Source organism: Phocoena phocoena, chromosome 5, assembly GCF_963924675.1.
Source record: "Phocoena phocoena chromosome 5, mPhoPho1.1, whole genome shotgun sequence".
Lineage (NCBI taxonomy): Eukaryota > Metazoa > Chordata > Mammalia > Artiodactyla > Phocoenidae > Phocoena > Phocoena phocoena.
The window spans coordinates 18,033,363-18,052,055 of record NC_089223.1 but is presented as its reverse complement, the minus strand read 5'-3'; positions in this window follow the sequence as shown (position 1 = coordinate 18,052,055).

Below are 18,693 nucleotides of genomic sequence, written 5' to 3'. Positions count from 1 at the left end.
GACTTGTTGTCAAGAAACTTGAGCTCAGGGCTAGTGGCTCTGCCATGAAACACATAAGCTTGGATATGAGCAACAGGTTTTTTGCGGCACTTTCCTGGATGTCAGCAGACTCTCACAAATCAGGCAAGAAAAGTCCAAAACATATGCCCTCAGCAACCGGCCAAAAACCAATAAAGGGAGCTGTGAGTAGAGCCAAGATCAAGGAGGCAGGCAGGAGTATATGGCTGCAAACCCCAATAAACTCACATGGAAATGCATTTCATCTTAGCAAGGGCCTGACCACACGGAACCATTTCAAATGCTGAAAAGAACCTTCATGCAGCTGCGCATCACACAGTCAGGAGCTTCAAAATGACAAATGTCTTCTGGATGTTTTAAAAATCCAGAACAAGACATGTTGACAACTAGTGGTTTTGTGGATGGTAAGTGTAACTTAGCATAGAAGAACTGGCCTTTGTAATAAAGTAGCATATTGTGATGCTATCAAGACTTGGCATTTTACATCAAGGTGCAAAATATCTCTTTTGTTTTCTGGTTAAGAGATGAATGCGTGGCACGGCAATCAGGGCGAGTTTAACATACAGGGAAGAAAAAAAAAAGTCTCAGTTTATAAAAGATAAGCTGGGTGTTCTAGTTTCAAATGAGTATGATTCCATGGCCAGCGAAAGGAAATGTGAAGGGCTTGTGGCTTTGTGTGTTTGATTTTTCTTTTTCTTTTAACAACTGTGAGACTTTCAAGCTGGTAGAGGATTTCAACCGAAGGCCCTGGAGACTTAAAACACTTGAAGTCCCAGCTTTAGGAGCAAACGCTGCAGCAGCATCAACAGTAAAAGCTCCTGTTCCATCGGAGCTAAGATTTCAATCCAGAGACTGTTGTGATTCAGCCTGTTTCTTCAGTGAAGCTGGGGTCAGCCAGCTCAAAAGATTAAGCCTGTTTTGACCCTGTACATCAACACGCCGAACCGCCCGCGCTGCTGCGGCCGCGGGGCGCGGCGTCCCAGCGAGCTGTAAGCGGATCCCGCCTGGCCGCCCGCCGCGCCGGCCCCGCACCTCCTGCTCGCCTGGGGTACCTGCCCGCCATCTGGCCCAAGGCCGCTCTCTCCTCGCGAGCAGCGTTGTAGTAAGCAAAGGACTTTTCGGCAGCAAGGGGCTCCGTTCGAAAATGTATTTTCTTCAGTTGCAACACTCGTAACGCTGCTGGTTTAATGAGCCCCAAAGGGCAACCTCTACATAGCTTGTTGAATTCTAATCAGATAATTAAAGCAGATAGCAAAAATCTTTACTTTTGTAGCTAGGAAACGTAGGCTGATGTTACATTATGTGCAACTAACACTCCACAAGCAAAGCGTTCCCAAACACTTTTCAAAATAAATCGACGTTTAGTTACAAACTCAGAAATTAAATACTTGCTTTGGTCAAGGTTCTGGGACTGTCATAACAAATTTTTTTAAAGGATTGAGAGAGAATAAATACAGAGATCTTCATTCATGCATGCATTTGGTCGGTAAATATTTATTCAGCACCCACTCTGTGCCAGCCACTGTTCTGAGCACCCAAGAGTGATGAGCTTCTAAGGTCTCCTTTAAGTGGTGATTTAAATATTTGAGATAAACTAATCATAACCACAACAAACATTTATGTCTATAGCTTAAGCTAAAAAAAAAACCAGAAACCCTTCAGCCTTTATTTTTCATGTTCATTTAACTTGACCTCACCATTCCATTATGGGTCACCAGCCACACACATGCACTGCCTTGTGTGCATTTCATTTTATATATTTGATGACTCTTTCAACTGTGGACAGATTTGCAAAGTACATGAAAATTATGTTTCAGGAAGTAGTTTTGACATAAAAGTAAAAGCAAAGGCCTATCAATATGGCTCTTTCTTCAGTGCTAATGATGCACTTGCAAAAGGAAAAATGGTTTTAACTGAAAGTAGAAATCATTGACAGGAATTCATTGCAATGCTATTCTGGAAGATTTTGAAGGAGAATGGGATGATTTTCAGTTGTCAAAAAATTTTGGCAGGTGGATATTGAGACAAAAAGACTTAAAGAAAACATTTCTAAAGAGGGAAAAACTGGTTTATTCTTTTTTCTCCTTTCTTCATTCACCCTAAAAAATACATAGCTTTCTTATTTAGTTTTCCCATTTATTTTGTACGAATGTTTAAAAGATTGCTCAAATTACCCTTATTTTCTTTTTTAGTTTCCAAATCCATGTTGCTTGTTCTCTTTGGGAAAAGGACTAACAATATCTTAGGTGAGAAAGTAAGTCAGAATTAGCTATTACCTTTTCTTCTTCTCTTCTTAATTCTTAATTGATTTCATCTGGAAATTAGTGGACCTTATTGATATTCCCAACAGGAAACTTTGGCAAGTCAGTGCTAACCAAAAGCTAACCAAAAGTATCACAAAACAATGCTAGGCTGTTCCGCACAATGGCAGACACCAGATGGAAACGTGAAACACTCAAACATCTAGAAATTTCCCAAATAATTGTTCCACCTGAAAAAATTCTATGAATTATTAGAAATGATTTTTTGCTTTTAACCAGAAAGTGTGTTTTTATAATAGTTGTAGGGCTAGAAATAAAATCTTGGTGATCCTAAAATGACTTCTTCAGTTTAGCTTTCTCCAAAAGGAAGACATAAATAAATCAAGGTTGACTGGGACAATGACATCATAACATTGACTATTTTGATGTCTTCCACTGCAGCAGGCTGGAAAGAGAAGTGGGATGCATAGACAAATGTGATCAATTCCCCTCTTTGGGCCATTCTTCCATGGTTCCTCTTCCCTAAATATCATTAGCCACTTTAGACTTATACACACAAACACACATCCACACTTCTCAGAGATGTGCATAAGTCAATTGTCAAAACAGAACATTACCTTATTACATTTAGTGACAATTTCTTTTTTTAAATTAATTTATTTTATTTATTTATTTTTGGCTGTGTTGGATCTTAGCTGCTGTGCGGGCTTTCTCTTGTGGCGAGCGGGGGCTACTCTTCGTTGCAGTGCACGGGCTTCTCATTGCGGTGGCTTCTCTTGTTGCAGAAAATGGGCTCTAAGGGAGTGGGCTTCAGTAGTTGTGTCTCGCGGGCTCTAGAGCACAGTCTCAGTAGTTGTGGAGCACGGCGTTAGTTGCTCCGCAGCATGTGGGGTCTTCCTGGACCAGGGTTCAAACCCATGTCCCCTGCATTGACAGGCAGATCCTTAACCACTGTGCCACCAAGGAATCCTAACAATTTCCACTATAGAATTTACTAAGCTATCTTTTGAACTGAATATCAGCTTAAATGGGGCAAATTTTACTTTAGAATATAAACAGTAACTATACTTTTAAGGCTTAATTTTATTGACATCAAAACTCACTCTAACGATGATGAGAATCCACAGTGGGAAGCTCTCCAAGGAAGACCCTGTATCCAACTCTTGAAATCTGAGTGGCAGAGAGAACACAACACAGCCCTGAGACAGGCAAGGGCTGAAATCTGAGCCCTGAGTCACAGATCTGCATGCTGAGTGGAGTCAATGTAAGTGATATAGGAAGCCAGGTGCAGTGCTAGGGAAAGGGACTGATAGAAACAAGACTAAGGAAAGCAGATTGCAAATTAGGGTTAGAATTTAGGCCCAGAAGGGAAATGCGATGAGTGAGAAACCCAGGCAAAGGTAAGTAAGGCAGATGACTGTGAACACTGAATAATTATGGTGCAACAGGAGACAAATGTCACATGGGCGGCGAGAGCTGCATTCAAACCGAACACCAGAAACGTTGGTTTCAAACTATCTCTAGACCCCACTCACTGATGAGAACGCAGCCCCTCAGGTCCTGCCAGCCTAGCTCCTCAGTGGTTCAAAGAGCAGGCAAGGCTCTAACTACAGCAGCAGACTCTCAGTGTAGCTCCACAGCCTCTTATCTAAAACCTTTGGGCTAAATATGTTTTGGAGTTCAGAATTTTCAGATATTACAAAGCATGCATCAACTTGCATGGATCTCCAAAGGAATTATGCTGAGTGAATAACGCCAATCACAAAAGATCACACAGTGTGTAACTCTATTTAGCATTGTAGAAATGACAAAGCTGTAGAGAGGAAGAACGTAAAAGTGGTTGCAGGGTTTAGGGAGAGGGATGATGGGGGAGGTGGCTGCGGCTGTAATGTGGTAGCAGGAGAGATCCTTGTGATGAACAAGGATCTATTTTGCATCTGACTGTGGTAGTGGCCACACGAATCTATATGTGACAAAATTGCAAGGAACGAAATTGAGTGCAGGTAAAACTGGTGAAATCCAAAGAAAGTCCATGGATTGTATCGACGTCAATCTCCTCGTTGTGATGCTGTACTATAGTTATGCAAAATGTTACCATGGGGGTGCATTAGGTGCAGCGTCTACTACATGTATTATTTCTTACAACTGCACACAGATCTACAAGTCTCAAAATAAAAACAAATTAAGGAAACATTAAAAAAGGCAATAAAGTGCATATTCAGGATATTAGGTAACACTGCAAACAATATCAAACGTGAATATTTCTGCAGCAAAGCATGTGACTCTTCGCACCAAGCGAAATGTAGATTATAAATAGACTTCCGTCAGCTTGGGTCAGGTTTTATGACCACATTGAGTTCAGGTTTAGTCAGGTATTGCTACCAAATCGGCCATGAAAACACTTTAGTTTTTCAGCTTTTTGGATTTGGAGCTACAGATAAAGAATTATAAATCCAAGTCCTACTCTGGTCACAAGGAGGAAGGCGAGGATGGATACCACTGACTAACCTGTTTAATATCCCCCATTTCCCCCTTCCTCATTTCATATTCTACAGAGAAGAATTGGGGTGACTGCAATTTTGAATATAATACTTCAATCACAGGTTTGAGAAACACTATTCTGGTGCATCCTTTTGAGAAGGCAGCCAGCAATTCTCAGAATTGAATATGATGGCCGGAGGCTACGATGCAAAGCCAAGATCAGCATAGAAGAGTGGGGTGTTCCTGGGCCTGTCCCAGGGTTTCTCTTTAGCCCACTTTGCTGTTTGATTGGGAATAAATCTTTAAGACTTTAGAAGTTCCTAAATTCAAAAATAATTTAAAAAACATATATATAATCAATATGCATACATATAGAATTAACTAGTTGACATTATCTATCACTTTGTGTTATACATTTCTCTGTTCCTTCTCCCTAGAGTGGAAAAGAGAGATTTGACCCTAACTCAAATATTTGACCACATGCAGATGTTTCATAGGTATGAAGCTTTTCGGCATTAAATAATGATAGGTGTTCAAAATTTGCAGTGGAGTTCATTCCAGTTAAATTGGAACTCCAACAATATGGTAGGAACCTAATTCATTCACCTTTACCTGAGACTTCAGGTGTTACTCTTCTCTGTGCCAGCCTCCATACTTTGGTCAAAATTATTCTGTGGAAATATAAAGGTAACTACAGTGCTCTTTTGGGGAGCCCTTGCCACTTACAGAATAGTGTCTGAGCTCACTTAGGGTGAAAGCAGAAGCCCTTGATGACCTGGCCGCAGTGGATCACAGTCAAGAGCCCCATCTCTCTGTGCTGCTCATTCCAGGCTGTGCCTCTACCACATTAAGGACTTCTCGTTTCCTGACTAAGCCACACTTCCTCACTCTTATGTTTTTGCACATGTTCCTCTCTTTTTTTTTAATTTTTTTTTTAATTTTTATTTTTTTTGCGGTACACGGGCCTCTCACTGTTGTGGCCTCTCCCCTTGCAGAGCACAGCCTCCAGATGCACAGGCGCGGCGGCCATGGCTCACAGGCCCAGCCGCTCCGTGGCATGTGGGATCTTCCCGGACCGGGGCACGAACCCGCGTCCCCTGCATTGGCAGGTGGACTCTCAACCACTGCGCCACCAGGGAAGCCCTCCTCTCTTTTTTTAAAAAAACATTTTTTAATTGAAGTACAGTTAATTAACAATGTTGTGTTAGTTTCAAGTGTATAGCAAAGTGATTCAGTTATACATATATATGTATATAAATATATATATATATATATTCTTTTTCAGATTCTTTTCCATTACAGGTTATTACAAGATATTGAGTATAATTCCCTGTGCTATACAGTAGACCCTTGTTGGTTATTTAAATATTTTATATATAATAGTGTGTGTATGTTAATCCCAAGCTCCTAATTTATCCCTCCCTCCACCCTTCCCTTTGGTAACCATAAGACTGTTTCCTATGTCTGTGAGTCTGTTTCTGTTTCTGTAAATAAGTTCACTTGTATCATTTTTTTAGATTCCACAAATAAGTGATATCATATGATATTTGTCTCTCTCTGGAGGTTCCTCTCTGGAACACCATTCTTCCCATTCTTTATCTGGCCAACTTTGATTGTCTTGTAAGGTGACATTTTCTCCTGGAAGCCTCTGGAATCTGCCCTTTCCTCTCTATCCAACCTCTGTATCAAGCACTCATCATGCTACATTGGACCATTATGCACCTTAATGTGGGGAACGGAATACTTTTACTTTCCCAGAGCTTAGCCAAGTGCCTGACACTGAGTAACTATTCGATTAATCAAGCAAGCAATCAACAAACAATAATTTTTGTTTGATGAATGGATAAACAAATTAGTAAAGGTACACATCACCAAAAAATATCAAATAAAATATCATATAGCTTGTTTAGCTTTAAGACTAACAAGTTACTTAAGCTTTCTGTAACCCAGTCTCTTCAAGTATACGACGGGAATAACATGGCTCTCGACCATCAGTTAGATTAAATTTGTTAGTGCATATAAAACAATGATAACTCAGTTGATCATGTAGGAAGCATACAGCAAATATTAAAGTCATAAAGTGCAGGAGCACCTTGTGGAAAACTTTAAATATACTTTCTATTCTCTAAGCCAGGGAGTGTGTGAAATGTTCTTAAACTATGACACATTAAAGAAACATTATTATTATAACTAAAGTATACAGATGCCAATACCAAATTTCTTACAAATTATCAAATGTCAAACTACACTGTGTTTTAATGTCAAGCATTATTTTTTTCTTATTCCACAAAACCTATAACCACATATAGTCTTGTTGGCCCTCAGGTAAAAAGAACATTCAGTTAATCATTGAGAGATTGGCTCTCTAGTAACTGTATGATTGCTAATTCTTTTTAATATTTTATGACTTGTATTTGAAGAAAGTATGTTATTATTCATTCATTCACACATCATATTTTTCGAGCCAATGTCTAAGTGTCAGTCAATGTGCTAGACATGAGGAAACCCTGGTGAGCAAAATAGTCACATTCCCTGTCCTCATGGAACTTCCAATCTGAGAGTAACATGAATGTAATAGTCCTTCCTGGGTGAAGAGTGAGGTCTCACCTGAATAAGCATACAATAAAAGAATCAGGGAGAAATCAGAGCTGAAGAACCCGTATTGCTAGGAATTGCATTCAGTTGTAAATAATAGAAACCAGACTACAGTAGATTTGACATGTTAGGGTTTTATTCTTTCACGTAAAATGATGCCCGAAAGTAAGTAGTCCAGAGCTCGAAGAGTAGACCCATCAGGTTCAGCAGGGACCCAGGCTCCATCTATCTTCCAGCTTTGCCATCATGACTTCCAGCCTCAAAGTCACAAGATAATTCCTGAAATACCAGCCATCACATCCACTTTCTAGCAAGAAAGACTGAAAGTGCAAAATGTGTGAAAATCCCCACCCAATGGCTACTTACTGGTCATCCCTGATAAGAAAGAAAGGGAAATGGATATTGAATAAACAGTTAGAAGTCTCTACCACAGCTCAAGAATTAAAGTCCAGATTATTCACTGGCCCTCAATAAGGGTCATGATTCTGTCAGTACAAATAAGACGGGAGCAAAGTCTGTCTCTCAAAAGAGAAAGCAGGAAAAAAAAAAAAGGAAGAGGAATGATGGTTTACAGTTGTCTCAAGTCATGAAAATTAGGGGGTTTTAGTGAAGAAAGGGCTTTTGATTCCCTTTGTTTTTTTGCTAGACAAACAAATTTTGTTTGTCTAGCAACAAAACAAAATTCACTATTAGACCTGCTTCTGGAGTCAGGAAGTCACAGTGGTGATGGAAAGCCATGTAACAGAGGGATAAGCTTTGAGCTGAGAGAGAATAATCAAGATGCTTACAAAACTGTATCTGCCCTCCATGTGTAGAGAAAGGCTAACAAGGTTGCCAACTCTCTGTACTCCCACGCCCCTAGCCAGCCCTGCTAATTACATAGCACGCACTCAGTAAGTATGTGTTGAATGAATTAATCATGGCACACTTTCCCACTGAGGCTGGCGGTGCCCTCAGAATCCCTCTTACACATGTCTCCAGGCAGCCAATACCAATGGATCAGAGATGTGATGAGAGGGGGAAAAAAAATCTGCCCTCCTCAAGCTGGAGGGAACCTGGGCTCAGCAACCTGGCTGTTCCTTGGGAACTCCAGTAATTATTTCAGTTCTTCCTTATTCCTTAGACAATTCTTTTTAGGTGGAAAATATCAAAAGGCTAAGAGTAAATAAAGGAAGGGAATTTTTCCCTCTTGGCACAGAATACAAAGAAGGAGAGGGGTACTTAATGCCTCAGAACCAAGTATGGTAGAGGAAATAGGATTCCATCAGTGAGAAAATCCCAAATGTAATGAAAACTTGAGGAACTATGAAAACATCTGCCTTCTCCCCATGCATTTTCCTCCTTGTAGAGTTTCTGTGTGTGTGTGTGTGTGTGTGTGTGTGTATTTTAAGAGAGATCAAAGTTCCTTTACAATCAGAAAACTCAGTTTGCCATTTATTCTAGATGGTCTGTTGAAAATGATTCTCTAAGAGAAAAAACAATAAAGTCACCCAAAACATCAGGAATACTAGAGAGAATATTCATTCAATTAACATTTATTAAGTACCTCATATACGCAGAGTACAGCTGTGCAGTTGCTGTGATAAGCAAAACTGTCACGGCCTTTGCCCAACAGAGAAATAAGGAAGAAGCCACTAAACAAATTACCATATTTATGATTATAAACTGAATTAAGTACTCTGAAAGAGACACAGTTCTGTGAGATCCTAGAATTACAACAATAATAAAACTGATTTTATTTCAATCGGTCTTTCATTTGAACGTACACGTGTCCCAACTAGGGAGGAAGAGATGTGAGATTCCAAATGTGGGAGTAGCATGTTCAAGGGCCCTGAGGCAGAAAGCAGTGTAGCAGCTCCCACAAACTGGAAGGCCCTTGTGGCTGAAGCGAGGACAAGAGGGCAAGTGGTTCAAAATGAGGCTGAGAAACAAGCAGAGGGCACCAGCAGGGGCTTGAAGGCCATGGAAAGATTTAAATTTTCATCTTAACTGCCATAGGAATCCATTAAATCATCTTAAGAAGTTAAGTGAAGTAATTATGGTTGTGCTGCCTGGGTACCTGTATGGCTTGATTCTAAGAGGGCACTATAGCATCAATGTGGTAAACTGGGGTTACTAAACATACTATACAAACAAAGCAAATAAAGGGCAAAGATTTTTGTCAGATAAATTACTCTGCCAACGGCATGACTGATAGGTTTGATAAGGGCAAAACTGGACACTAGAGAGAGGAATTTGAACAATACAAACAGAAACGTAGAGGATAGAATGGACACAAGATGCTTTTAGGCAGTGAAATGCAGAGATTGTTGGAGGAAAGGATCTTGAGTGACTCCAGGTTTCTGGTCTGGATAAGTGGATAGATGTTACTACTTGCTGTGATCAGAAACACACCATTTTTACTTTCACCTGACTAGCTCTGCCATTTTGGCCAGGTTAATAATCCTCACAAAGCCTCAGTTTTCTTCATATGTAAAATGGGACTAATAACAGAATCTACCTCATATGGCTGCTTTGAGGTTTAGATAAGATAAATGTACATTCTTATATATTTATAAATAAAATTATGTTATGCATAAAATTAAGTAACAGTAAAAAAGCATCTGAGTTTTGGTAATGGTAATAATGAAAACACAAAGATAAGATCATAGAAACAGAAAATTACTATATATATATATGTGTGTGTGTGTGTGTGTGTGTTATATATGTATACAAATATATATATAGCGAGAGAGAGAGTTAAGTAATTTATCCTGAATCACACAATCAGAAAAAGAAAGGAAATTAGATGAATAGCAATTTGATGAATAATACTAATAATCACAGGCATTCTGCAAAATCAGATACTAGTACTGACATTGCTGTGAGAATTAACTGTGTATCTGGAGGAAAAAATCCTGGGACATAGTAAGTGCTAGTAAGGGCCTTGCTGTTGGTGCTGTTGATTCGAGTAGCAGAGCTACTGTTCAGAGTAAACTCTGGTGCCATGGTTAAGGCACTGCGGTCACATCTATTCACACACCTTAGAATATTACCTCCATGCTAGATAAATTCCAAATCTATGTTCGAGCCTCAACTTCTCTCCTAATTTATATTTCCACATGATGAGTACCTGACACTTCATTGCCATCTCAAACCCAAGTAATCTAAAATCAAAATCACATTTTTTAATTCCATTTCTTTCCCCATAAACACAGATATCTATTTGGTTAATGACAGAAATCATGGGGACACACTTCTTAGCAGTTGGAAGAGAGAAAAAAAAAAGTGAAAAGTAGATAAATGGAAAAAAGACTGAGAAAAGAAAAGGAGGAAAAGCAAATGTGAAGTAGAAGAGAGGAAAATGATGACTTCCTTGACAGTATCTAAAAATCATTGAATCAAACCAATGTTCTAACTTAGTAAGATTTAATGTGCTTTGCTATTTTTTACTGCGAATAGCCAAACTCTCTCAATGGACTGATTGATCCACTCATTCATCCATTCAGTAAATATTTATTGACCAACCATTATGAGAATAGCCCTTGTAGGTATCATCAGAAAGCAGGAATGGTATGAGCCACAATTCTTACCCTCAAGTTGCTATTAGCGTCTCTAAGAAAAAAAGATAAGTCATCTAAGAAATCACCAAAGTTCAAACTACAGGGTGACACTCCCAGATTTCCTGATGGTACAAAGGTAAATAGATGTACTATTCAGCAACTTACATTTGGAGTTTCTCCTTGGAGAACTCTAAACAGATTGGTACCCAATAAATGTTTATTGAATGTGGCAATGAATGAAATATGGTGGCTCAGTCCTTCCACAAATTCTACTTTGTCCACTTCCTTTTATTCAGTGTGTAGACTGCATTTACATCTTGGCCCTATGAGACCATTTTTGAGTTCTGCAAAATAAATTATATCTATTAGGAAACAAAAACTTAAAATGACATCTTTAACTTTTCTCTCCTCGCTCTAACATCAATGGAACCTGTTTGAAGTTTGAGGTTATCACAACATCTTACATTCTTTGATGCATCTAATTAGAGGCATTTCATACTTTTCCTGAGTTGGCAAAAAAATGTAACCTGAAGAGTAAGGCAAGAGCCTTCCTTTAAAATAAATCTTTAAAAAAATCTGCAGTAAAGCCAGGTTATAGAAATTGTTTATTTATTAGCCTTTGAAAGAATCTGACCACTAATAATTGAAGTAACTGAACTATCTTATTATATGTTTGGTGCAGGGTAGCATAATAGATTACATTACTTACGAGTGAAGGTTTAGGAACCAGACTGCCTACTTTCAAATTCCAGCTCTACCTCTTTCTTGCTGTATGACCTTGACAATACTCAACTTTCCATGCTTTGACTTTATCATCTTTAAAATGGGAATAGGGCTTCCCTGGTGGCGCAGTGGTTGAGAGTCCACCTGCCGATGCAGGGGACACGGGTTCGTGCCCCGGTCCGGGAAGATCCCACATGCCGCAGAGCGGCTGGGCCCGTGAACAATGGCCACTGGGCCTGCGCGTCCGGAGCCTGTGCTCCGCAGCGGGAGAGGCCACAACAGTGAGAGGTCTGCGTACCGCAGAAAAAAAAAAAAGGGAATAAAAATATGCATCTTGTAGGACTGTTTAGAGGATTAAATACATGCAAAGTGCTTTGCGAAATGCCTGGTACATAGCAAGTTAGCAGTAAGTGTTAGTTATATGGATAGAGTTCTTCTCATAAAGTGCATAATCTACTGGAGAGAAAAATATGCAATGCGCATTCACCATGCAATGCTCTAGGTAAGTGTACAATGTACTCTGGGAGCAAACAAAAGAGAATGAGTCATTCTACACAGCAACTCATTAAAACTTTCAGAGAAGAGGTGGCATTTGATTCTTCTTCTCAAGCCTTGTCCACACATGTAATTCCATATAAATAATATTTATCTAATGTTTCTATCAAGTATTATAAGACTTAATTATGTTTAATTATAAACGTATGGTCAGTTCAGTCAAAACGGTTAAAACCCTGGTTTAAGTACTGAAATCCGAAGTACCTTCTACATTTTCTCTTTCCTCTAATACGTCTTACTCCTTCCTGTCCTTTTTCCCTCTTCTCACTATTCTCTCCCTTTTCCCCTCCCTACCCTCTTTCCTCCTCCATAGGACCATTTCCAACTTAGATTCTTCGGCACGGCTCTCTGATTTTATCCAAGATGTCTCCCACAAAGACAATCATAAGAAGCTGCTGCCACAGAGAGCTGTAATTGCTTCTCTGGCTTCCGTGTTTCATTCTTGGAAGACAGAGAGGAGACAGAATGGGATTAAAATGAAGAATCTTTAATGGGTCAAATTTTATGGCGTTCTCTCCTACCACTGAGCCGATCAAATCTGGCTTTTCTCATCACTTGAGAATTGTAAGATGTGGTAAGCTAAACACATGCCCTCCCTCTCCTCAAAGAAATCCATGTTTTAATCTTTGAATTTCTAGAACCTGTGCATATTACCTTATATAGTTTTTTTTTAAACATCTTTATTGGAGTATAATTGCTTTACAATGGTGTGTTGGTTTCTGCTTTATAACAAAGTGAATCAGCTACACATATACATATATCACCATATCTCCTCCCTCTTGCGTCTCCCTCCCACCCTCCCTGTCCTACCCCTCTAGGTGGTCACAGAGCACCGAGCTGATCTCCCTGTACTATGCAGCTGCTTCCCACTAGCTATCTATTTTACATGTGGTAGTGTATATATGTCCATGACACTCTCTCACTTCGTCCCGGCTTACCATTCCCCCTCCCCATGTCCTCAAGTCCATTATCTACATCTGCGTCTTTATTCCTGTCCTGCCCCTAGGTTCTTCAGAACCTTTTTTTTTTAATTCCATATATATGCATTAGCATATGGTATTTGTTTTTCTCTTTCTGACTTACTTCACTCTGTATAACAGACTCTAGGTCCATCCACCTCACTAAAATAACTCAGTTTCACTCCTTTTCACGGCTGAGTAATATTCCATTGTATATATGTGCCATATCTTCTTTATCCATTCATCTGTCAATAGGTTGCTTCCATGTCTTGGCTATTGTAAATAGAGCTGCAATGAACATTGTGGTACATGACTCTTTTTGAATTATGGTTTTCTCAGGGTATATGCCCAGGAGTGGGATTTCTGGGTCATATGGTAGTTCTATTTTTAGTTTTTTAAGGAACCTCCATACTGTTCTCCATAGTGGTTGTATCAGTTTACATTCCCACCAACAGTGCAAGAGGGTTCCCTTTTCTCCATACTCTCTCCAGAATTTATTGTTTGCAGATATTTTGATGATTGCCATTCTGACTGGTGTGAGGTGATATCTCATTGTAGTTGTGATTTGCATTTCTCTAATGATAAGTGATGTTCAGCATCCTTTCATGTGTTTGTTGGCAATCTGTATATCTTCTTTGGAGAAATGTCTATTTAGGTCTTCTGCCCATTTTTAGATTGGGTTGCTTGTTTTTTTGATATTGAGCTGCATGAGCTGCTTGTATGTTTTGGAGATTAATCCTTTGTCAGTTGCTTTATTTCAAATATTTTCTCCCATTCTGAGGGTTGTCTTCTCTTCTTGTTTATGGTTTCCCTTGCTGTGCAAAAGCTTTGAAGTTTCATTAGGTCCCATTTGTTTATTTTTGGTTTTATTTCCATTTCTCTAGGAGGTGGGTCCAGAAGGATCTTGCTGTGATCTATGTCATAGAGTGTTCTGCCTTTGTTTTCGTCTAAGAGTTTGATAGTGTCTGGCTTTACATTTAGGTCTTTAATCCATTTTGAGTTTATTTTTCTGTATGGTGTTAGGGAGTGTTCTAATTTCATTCTTTTACATGTAGCTGTCCAGTTTTCCCAGCACCACTTATTGAAAAGAGGCTGTCTTCTCTCCATTGTATATTCTTGCCTCCTTTGTCAAAATAAAGTGAATGATGTGCATGAGCTTATCTCTGGGCTGTCTATCCTGTTCCAATGATCTATATTTCTGTTTTTGTGCCAGTACCATACTGTCTTGATTACTATAGCTTTGTAGTAGAGTCTGAAGTCTGGGAGCCTGATTCCTCCAGCTCCATTTTTCTTTCTCAAGATTGCTTTGGCTATTCGGGGTCTTTTGTGTTTCCATACAAATTGTGAAACTTTTTGTTCTAGTTCTGTGAAAAATGCCATTGGTAGTTTGATAGGGATTGCATTGAATCTATAGATTGCTTTGGGTAGTAGAGTCATTTTCACAATGTTGATTATTCCAATCCAAGAACATGGTATATCTCTCCATCTGTTTGTATCATCTTTAATTTCTTTCATCAGTGTCTTACAGTTTTCTGCATACAGGTCTTTTGTCTCCTTAGGTAGGTTTATTCCTAGGTGTTTTATTCTTTTTGTTGCAGTGGTAAATGGGAGTGTTTCCTTAATTTCTCTTTAAGATTTTTCATCATTAGTGTATAGGAATGCAAGAGATTTCTGAGCATTAATTTTGTATCCTGCTACTTTACCAAATTCATTGATTAGCTCTAATAGTTGCCTGGTAGCACCTTTAGGATTCTCTATGTATAGTATCATGTCATCTGCAAACAGTGACAGCTTTACTCCTTCTTTTCTGATTTGGATTCCTTTTATTTCTTTTTCTTATCTGACTACTGTGGCTAAAACTTCCAAAACTATGTTGAATAATAGTGGTGTGAGGGGGCATCCTTGTCTTGTTCCTGATTTTAGAGGAAACGGTTTCAGTTTTTCACCATTGAGAACGATGTTGGCTGTGAGTTTGCCATATATATGGCCTTTATTATGTTGAGGTAAGTTCCCTCTATGCCTGCTTTCTGGAGGGTTTTTATCATAAATGAGTGTTGACTTTTGTAGAAAGCTCTTTCTGCATCTATTGAGATGGTCGTATGGTTTTTCTCCTTCAATTTGTTAATATGGTATATCACATTGACTGATGGGCATATATTGAAGAATCCTTGCATTCCTGGGATAAACCCCACTTGATCATGCTGTATGATCCTTTTAATGTGCTGTTGGATTCTATTTGCTAGTATTTTGTTGAGGATTTTTGCATCTATGTTCATCAGCGATATTGGCCTGTAGTTTTCTTTCTTTGAGACACCTTAGTCTGCTTTTGGTATCAGGGTGATGGTGGCCTCATAGAATGAGTTTGGGAGTGTTCCTCCCTCTGTTATATTTTGGAAGAGTTTGAGAAGGACACGTGTTAGCTCTTCTCTAAATGTTTGATAGAATTCGCCTGTGAAGCCATCTGGTCCTTGGGTTTTGTTTGTTGGAAGATTTTAAATCACAGTCTCAATTTCAGTGCTTGTGATTGGTCTGTTTATATCTTCTATTTATTCCTGGGTCAGTCTTGGAAGGTGGTGCTTTTGTAAGAATTTGTCCATTTCTTCCAGGTTGTCCATTTTATTGGCATATAATTGCTTGTAGTAATCTCTCATGATCCTTTGTATTTCTGCAGTGTCAGTTGTTACTTCTCCTTTTTCATTTCTAATTCTATTGATTTGAGTCTTCTCCCTTTTTTTCTTGATGAATCTGGCTAATCCCATAGGTTTGGGGTCATCATGTTTTCATTGTCATTTGTTTCTAGGTATTTTTTGATTTCCTCTTTGATTTCTTCAGTGATCTCTTGGTTATTTAGTAGTGTATTGTTTAGCCTCCATGTGTTTGTATTTTTTACAGATTTTTTCCTGTAGTTGATCCAGTCTCATAATGTTGTGGTCAGAAAAGATACTTGACATGACTTCAATTTTCTTAAATTTACCAAGGCTTGATTTGTGACCCAAATATGATCTAGCCTGGAGAATGTTCCACGAGCACTTGAGAAGAAAATATATTCTGTTGTTTTGGGAAGGAATGTCCTATAAATATTAAGTCCATCTTGTTTAATGTATCATTTAAAGCTTGTGTTTCCTTATTTATTTTCATTTTGGATGATCTGTCCATTGGCGTAAGTGGGGCGTTAAAGTCCCCTACTATGATTGTGTTACTGACGATTTCCCCTTTTATGGCTATTAGCATTTGCCTTATATATTGAGGTGCTACTATGTTGGGTGCATAAATATTCACAATTGTTATATCTTCTTCTTGGATTGATTCCTTGAGCATTATGTAGTGTCCTTCTTTGTCTCTTGTGATAGTCTTTATTTTAAAGTCTATTTTGTCTGATATGAGAATTACTACTCCAGCTTTCTTTTCATTTCCTTTTGTGTGGAATATCTTTTTCCATCCCCTCACTTTCAGTCTGTATGTGTCCCTAGGTCTGAAGTGGGTCTCTTGCAGACAGCATATATATGGGTCTTGTTTTTGTATCCATTCAGCCAGTCTGTCATTTGGTTGGAGCATTTTACCCTTTTACATTTAAGGTAATTATTGATATGTATGTTCTTATTACTATTTTCTTAATTGTTTTGGGTTTGTTATTGCAGGTCTTTTCCTTTACTTGTGTTTCCTACGTAGAGAAGTTCCTTTAGCATTTGTTGTAAAGCTGGTTTGGTGGTGCTGAATTCTCTTAGCTTTTGCTTGTCTGTAAAGGTTTTAATTTCTCTGTCGAATCTGAATGAGATCCTTGCTGGGTAGAGTAATCTTGGTTGTAGGTTTTTCCCTTTCATCACTTTAAATATGTCCTGCCACACCCTCCTGGCTTGCAGAGTTTCTGCTGAAAGATCAGCTGTTAACCTTATGGGGATTCCCTTGTATGTTATTTGTTGTTTTTCCCTTGCTGATTTGAATATCTTTTCTTTGTATTTAATTTTTGATCGATTGATTAATATGTGTCTTGGCGTGTTTCTCCTGGATTTATCCTGTATGGGACTCTCTGTGCTTCCTGGACTTGATTGACTGTTTCCTTTCCTACATTAGGAAAGTTTTCAACTATAATCCCTTCAGTTATTTTCTCAGTCCCTTTTCTCTTCTTCTGGGACCCCTATAATTCGAATGTTGGTGTGTTTAATGTTGTCTCAAAGGTCTCTGAGACTGTCTTCATTTTTTTCATTGTTTTTTCTTTATTCTGTTCTGCGGTAGTTATTTCCACTATTTTATCTTCCAGGTCACTTATTTGTTCTTCTGCCTCAGTTATTCTGCTATTGATTCCTTCTAGTGAATTTTTAATCTCATTTATTGTGTTGTTCATCATTGTTTGCTCTTTAGTTCTTCTAGGTCCTTGTTAAATATTTCTTGTATTTTCTCCACTGTATTTCCAAGATTTTGGATCATCTTTACTATCATTACTCTGAATTATTTCTCAGCTAGACTGCCTATTTTCTCTTCATTTTTTTGGTCTGGTGGGTTTTTACCTTGCTCCTTCATCTGCTGTGTGTTTCTATGTCTTCTCATTTTGCTTAACTTACTGTGTTTGGAGTCTCCTTTTCACAGGCTGCAGGTTTGTTGTTCCCATTGTTTTTGGTGTCCGCCCCCAGTGGCTAAGGTTGGTTCAGTGGGTTGTGTAGGCTTCCTGGTGGAGGGGACCGGTACCTGTGTTCTGGTGGATAAGGCTACATCTTGTCTTTCTGGTAGGTAGGACCATGTCCAGTGGTGTGTTTTGGGGTGTCTGTGGACGTTTTATGATTTTAGGCAGCCTCTCTGCTAATGTGTGGGGTTGTGTTCCTGTCTTGCTAGTTGTTTTGCATGGGATATCCAACACTGTACCTTGCTGGTCATTGAATGGAGCTGAGTCTTACATTGAGATGGAGATCTCTGGGACACCTTTTGCCATTTGATATTACATGGAGCTGGGAGGTCTCTGGTGGACCAATGTCCTGAACTCGGCTCTCCCACCTCAGAGACACAGGTCTGACACCTGGTCAGAGCACCAAGACCCTGTCAGCCACATGGCTAGAAGAAAAGGGGGAAGAAAGAAAGAAAGAAAGACAGAGAAAGAAAGAACGAATGAAAGAAAGAAATTAAATTAAAAAGTTATTAAAATTTAAAAATTATTAAGATTAAAAAAATTTTAAGTTATTAAAAATAGGGGATAAAAAAAGAAAGAAGAGAGCATCCAAACCAGAAATCAAATCCAGCAATTATAACAAGCGCTAAAAACTGTACTAAGTAAAACAACAACAACAAAAAACAGAGAGAACCCTAGGACAAATGTGAAAGCAAAGCTATACAGAGAAAAACCACACAAAGAAGCATACACACTCACAGAAAAAGAGAAATGAAATATATATATATATATATATATATATATATATATATATATATACACATAGAAAAGAAGAAAAGGAAGAGAGCAACCAAATCAATAAACAAATCTCCCAACTCTAAATAGCAAACTAAGATAAACATAAAACCATAAACAAATTAGATGCAGAAAGCAAACCCCAAGTCTACAGTTGCTCCCAAAGT